The following is a 6530-nucleotide window of genomic DNA, read 5'->3' on the forward strand; positions in this document are numbered from 1 at the left end:
TAGGTTTAGTGGTCCCTAAGCCTGCTATGGATGAGAATCCTCACAGAAAACTTGTTAAGAACACACATCTCTGGCTTCCTCTCAGTGCCTGGCACACATTAAGAATTCAAAACCAACCACCATCATTATTGGGGTGTTATGGAAGCCCCTGAATGGGGAACACAACCCCGCCCTGGGATTGTGAAATATTTCCCAGGACCCTCCTGCCAATCCCTGCTGTCTGCACTGGGGCTACAAGGAATGCTTAGTTCATTCAGTGCCTGTCCTCAAGGAGCTTACAAGATAGGGAGTGCAAGAAAACCAATAGCAATGAGTCAATGTGATGAATGCAGGGTGCTAAGGAAATAGGAGACCTGGCTTGTAAACCAGAAATGAGATGAGAGAGGCTGGATATTATATTGGTTATGTATTGCTATGTAACATATCACTACAAACTTGTAACAACACACTGCTTGCAACTTACAACAAACACATGTATTTATTTATTTATTTATTTATTTATTTAGAGATAGAGTCTCACTCTATGGCCAGTCTGGAGTGCAGTGGCGCTATCTTGGCTCACTGCTACCTCTGCCTCCCGGGTTCAAGCAATTCTCCTGCCTCAGCCTCCTGAGTAGCTGGGACTACAGGCGTGTGCCACCACACCCCGCTAATTTTTGTATTTTTAGTAGAGACGGGGTTTCACCATGTTGGCCAGGATGATCTTGATCTCTTGATCTTGTGATCTGCCCACCTTGGCCTCCCAAAGTTCTGGGATTACAGGTGTGAGCTACCACATCCAGCCAACAAAGACATTTATTATCTCACACTTTCTGTGGGCCAGGAATCTGAGGATGGCATAGCTGGCCCCTCTACATCAGGGTCACCCACAAGGCTACAATCAAGGTATCAGCCAGGGCTGGAGTCTCATCTAAAGGCTCAAATCAAAAAGGATCTGCTTCTGAATTCCCATGGCTACTGGCTAAATTCCGTTCCTTAAGCGTTGTTGGACTGAGGGTCTCAGTTCCTAGCTGGATTTTGGCCAAAGGCTTGTCACGTAGGCTTCTCCAGTGTAGCAGCCTGCTTTATCAAAGCATGCAAGCCGAGAAGTCATCAGGGAAGCCAAGACTGGTGGCACATGCTTATAGTTCCAGCAGGATGGGAAGCTGAAGCAGGAGGATTGTTTGTGCCTAGGAGTTCAAATTGAGCCTGAGCAACATAGCAAGACCCAGTCTCTAAAAATAAAAAATATGAAAGAAAATAAGGCAATAGGGGCTGGGCACAGTGGCTCATGCTTATAATTCCAGCACTTTGGGAGGCTGAAGTGGGAGGATTGCTTGAGTCCAGAAGTTTGAGGCTATCCTAGGCAACATAGTGAGACTTCGTCTCTACAAAAAAATTTTTTAAATTAGCCAGGCATGGTGGTGTATGCCTGTAGTCCCAGCTACTTAGGAGGTTGAGGCAGGAGGATTGCTTGAGTCCAGGAGTTCAAGGCTATAATTAGCCATGATCACACCACTGCACTCCAGCCTGCACAACAGAGCAAGATGCTGTCTTGAACAAACAAAAGGAGGCAATAGGAGAGTCTACTAGCAAGAGAGAAGTTACAATCATGAAAGTGACATCACTTTTGCCATGTTCTATTTGTTATTAGCAAGTCCCAGAACTTGCCCACAGGGGGACTACACAATGGCATGAATACCAAAAGATGTGGATTAACGGAGGCGATTCTAGAGTCTGCCTGCCACAGATACCTAGAGAATACATATCAGCTGGTCCGAACGCAGTGGTCACAACCAGTTACAGATTTCTTTGTTCCTTCCCCACTCCCACTATTTCACTTGACTAGCCTAAAAAAAAAAAGGACACATATCAACCCGAAGTCTGCAGGAGGGGAAGTAGAGATGAAGAGAGATAAAGACAATTAATAAGCATTTTACGTATATTATCTCTTTGATTCTTTTTTTGTTTGAGACGAAGCCTGTCTTACTCTGTCACCCAGGCTGGAGTGCAGTGGCATGATCTCAGCTCACTGCGATTGCCGCCACCCAGATTCAAGCCAGCCTCAGCCTCCCTAGTAGCTGGGACTACAGGCACGTGTCACCACACCTGGCTAATTTTTGTATTTTTAATAGAGATGTGATTTCGCCATGTTGACCAGGCTAGTCTCAAACTCCTGACCTCAGGTGATCTGCCTGCCTTGGTCTCCCAAAGTCCTGGGATTACGGGTGTGAGCCACTGCACCTGGTACTCTTTGACTCTTTGTAAGAATGGTAAGAGGTAGATGCTATTATTACCCCATTTTAAAAAGAGGTTTAAAGACTAGACCAGAGTCACAGAGCTGGTAAGTGGGTGGAGTAGGGATTCGAATTGAGCCCTGTTTAGCCCCAGAGCCTGTCCTCATAACCTCCCTACCAAGAGGCTTTCCCAATCTCCAGGAGGTCTCAAGTGCCACAAGCTGTGGCAGAACACTGAATGTTTCCCTTTGTTCCTGTTATTATTATTATTATTTTGAGATATGGTCTCCTTCTGTCACCCAGGCTGGAATGCAGTAGCACGATCATGGCTCACTTCAGCTTCTACCTCCTGGGCTCAAGCAATTCTCCTGCCTCAGTCTCCTGAATAGTTGTGACTACAGGCATGCACCACTATGCCTGGCTAATTTTTCTTTTCTTTTTTTTTTTTGTAGAGATGGCATCTTACTATGTTGCCCAGGCTGGTCTTGAACTCTTGGGCTCAAATGATCTTCCCACCTCAGCCTCCCAAAGTGCTGAAATTACAGATGTGAGCCACCACGCCAGCCTGTTGCTGTCATTTTTAGGAAAACTGATCTTCTACTGACTCGGAAGGGACAGAGAAAGGTGCCAGAAACTCTGTGTGTTTTTTTTTCTCTGTCATCCACACACATTGGACACATGGAAAATGCTATCTATATCTCTGATTGGTTGGGAGAAAATCACTTGCAGCAGAGCCTTTGGTACAGGAAAAACTTAAAATAGGAGTTCTGGAGAAAATATATGCACTGGCTTCACCTTTCCCTATTATACAAAGATGCCCATATCACCAAGGTTTTGGAACTAAATAACATGACTGTAAGAGGACAAAAACACCCAATAAGTCACCTAACTTCTCCAAACATATCTGTTTCCTTATCTGTTAAACAAGGTAGTTAATACCCACCTCATCAGCATTAGAAGGTTTAAGATTGGGTGTGGTGGCTTATGCCTGTAATCCCAGCACTTTGGGAAGCTGAGGTGGGAGGATTGTTTGAGGCCAGGAGTTTGAGACCAACCCGGGCAACATAATGAGACTTAGTCTCTCAAAACATAAAAATAAAAAACTAACTGGGTTTGGTGGCACATGCATGTAGTCCCAGCTACTCTGGAGGCTGGGATAGGAGGATAGTTTGAGCCTGGGAGGTGGAGGCTGCAGTAAGATGTGGTTGTATCTCTGCACTTCAGTCTCAAAACAAAACAAAACAGAAGGCTTAAATGAGTTAATATAGACAATGCCAAGCACATAGTAGGTGCTCAAAAAATGTTAGTGAAAAGGAAGAAAGGTGACTCCCTATCAGCTGGAGTGTTATTAACTTTCACATTTCTTTCATCTTTTTCTTTTGCCTAAAGAGCTTAATGAGGAATGTTTGTTTACAAAGGACACATTCTTGTCTGAGCTAATATGTGTCCAACTGAAATTAAATTTAAAAGCCAGTTTAACAGGAGAAGCCTCAAGTCATGCATAAGTCATTTGCAAACATGCAAATTCAGAGTAATTTCTTGGGCTGGAGTCTCCTCTAGATTAAAAGAAAAACAGCAACTAATTTAAGAGCAACTATTTGGTTTGGCAAAAGAGAGGAGCGTTCATGGTTCTTATAACCAACCAAGTCTCGGGGTAACTAAGGAGAAAACTGTCAATAGTTGGTGCTACAAAATAGACATTGAAATATCTAGGTCTGAGTCTTGCCTGGCCCAGACACTCTGAGTCACCTCAGATGAATCAGTGTTCCCTTCTTTTGCACGTCAGTCCTCCAGCAAGCATGTATTTGCAGAGCACTCATTGTTGAGATTAGCTGTTGTTTGGCATCCAGTGTTTGTTTCCTCTGTTTTCCTACCAATAGCAACTTGATCGCTCCTTAGGGAACTGTCCCTCCCACTTCAGTATGTATGAAGTGAGGTTGACCCCTTACCCAGAGTTTAGTGTCCGAAATTGTATTAGTCATCTAGTGCTATGCAACAAATCATCACAAAATACCGTGGCTTAAAACAGTAATAATAATTTATTAGGCCAGATGCAGTGGTTCACGCCTATAATCCCAGCATTTTGGGAGGCCAAGGAGGGAGGATTCGCTTGGACCCAGGAGTTAAAAACCAGCCTAGGCAACATAGTGAGACCCCCATCTCAATTTAAAAAAATAGTTTGTTATCCCATATGGTGTCTGTGGGTTGGGAGCTCCAAAGCAGCTTGACTGGGTGGTTCTGGCTTAGGGTCTCTCAGGAAGATGCAATCAGATGTCAGCTAGGACTGAAGATTTATTAGAGCCGAAGGATCAATCACTTCCAAGGTAATCATTTACTTACATGACTGCTGGGTTGGTACTGGCTGTTGGTAAGGGGTCTGGATTTCTCTCTACAGAGCTAGTTAAGTGTCCCCACAACATGGCCACTGGCATCTCTCAAAGGGAACAAAGAACCAATGTCTTTATGGCCTAGCTTTGGAAGTCACAAGCTATCACTTCAGCCGCATTTCTACTGGTCACATAGGCCAGTCTTGATTCAGTGTGGGAGGGGTCTGACTATACAAGGGCATGAATATCAGAAGGCAAGATCACTGAGGGCCATCTTGGAAGCTGGCTGCCACATCAGTCTAACACGAGCCTGGAGAAATGGCATATTCTAAACCTTCAGCCACAGTGATTGGCTCAAGAGTGGATACATGATGTTCAAATCTTTATTTTTTTATTTTTTATTTTTAAGAAACAGAGTCACCCAGGCATAGTGGCTCACACCTGTAATCCCAGCACTTTGGGAGGCCAAGGCAGGCATGTCACAAGGTCATGCGTTTGAGACCAGCCTGGGAAATATGGTGAAACCCGTCTCTACTAAAAATACAAAGTTTAGCCGGGAGTGGTGGTGGGCGCCTATAATCCCAGCTACTCAGGAGGCTGAGGCAGGAGAATGACTTGAACCCGGGAGGCAGAAGTTATAGTGAGTTGAGACCATGTCACTGCACTCTAGCCTGGGCAACAGAACGAGATTTTGTCTCAAAAAAGAGAGAGAGAGAGAGAGAGAGAGACAGGGTCTATGTTGCCCAGGCCAGTCTCAAACTCCTGGTCTCAAGTGACCCTCCCGCGTCAGCCTCCTAGTGCTGGGATTACAGGCATAAGCCATCCTGCCCAGCCTGCCAAATCTATCCAGTGATGCCCAATTCTGGCATCTTTATTTGAAATCAAAAGAAAGAGAAGCTCTCTTTCTGATGAGATTGCTAGCAGTAAGAATGAACTAAGCTATACTGGCTGGAGGCCACTACCTAGAACCTGAGAATGAAGCCAACTCAAGGGACAGCAGAGCCAAGAAAAGGAAGGACAAGCAGAGAGAAAATGAAAGAGATGACATCATTTGAACCCTGGATCTGGGCAAATCTGAATTTAGGTACCCTGACGCTTTTCTCCTGCCAGTTTCGCTGAAGCCACTTTGAGTTGGGCTTCTCTCCTAACACAACTTTTAGATGCTCAGTCCTCCTCATGTTTAGCTGACCAGCCTTTTCTAAAGATTATGACTGGAACCCACTGGGGCAAGAAGGATGAGATTGCTAACCGTTCAAGCTCATGACCAGAAACAGTTGCTGGCATTTCAAGTTGCTAGATTAGGAATGAGGAGATATTAGCTTGTGGATAAACCAGGTATATCTTGGGTACCCACCAACTGGTATTCTTTAACTAGACCAAGGGTGTTCAGGAAAGGTACATGGTAAAGAGATTGGTCATGGATTGGTTGTGGAGTCTAATGATCTAGGTGTTAAGCCCATTTATATCCCTTAATTACTAGGCAAATTGGGACAAGTTGCTTAGCTTGTCTGTTTCCTTAGCTGTATAATGGTACTTGTTCAACCTACCATGGTCACTCAGTAGCAGACATTCATTGAGCACCTACTATGTGCCAGTTATCATCAGTAAACCAATGGCTCAGTTCCAGCCGTCAAGGATTTTCAGTCTTGTCAGAAATAGGAATAAAACATAAATTATAAAGGCCGGGCGCGGTGGCTCAAGCCTGTAATCCCAGCACTTTGGGAGGCCGAGGCGGGTGGATCACGAGGTCAAGAGATCGAGACCATCCTGGTCAACATGGTGAAACCCCGTCTCTACTAAAAATACAAAAAATTAGCTGGGCATGGTGGCGCATGCCCGTAATCCCAGCTACTCAGGAGGCTGAGGCAGGAGAATTGCCTGAACCTAGGAGGCGGAGGTTGCGGTGAGCCGAGATCGCGCCATTGCACTCCAGCCTGGGTAACAAGAGTGAAACTCTGTCTCAAAAAAAAAAAAAAAAAAAACCACA

Source organism: Sapajus apella, unplaced genomic scaffold (genome assembly GCF_009761245.1).
Source record: "Sapajus apella isolate SASKATOON/1434 unplaced genomic scaffold, GSC_monkey_1.0 scaffold95, whole genome shotgun sequence".
Lineage (NCBI taxonomy): Eukaryota > Metazoa > Chordata > Mammalia > Primates > Cebidae > Sapajus > Sapajus apella.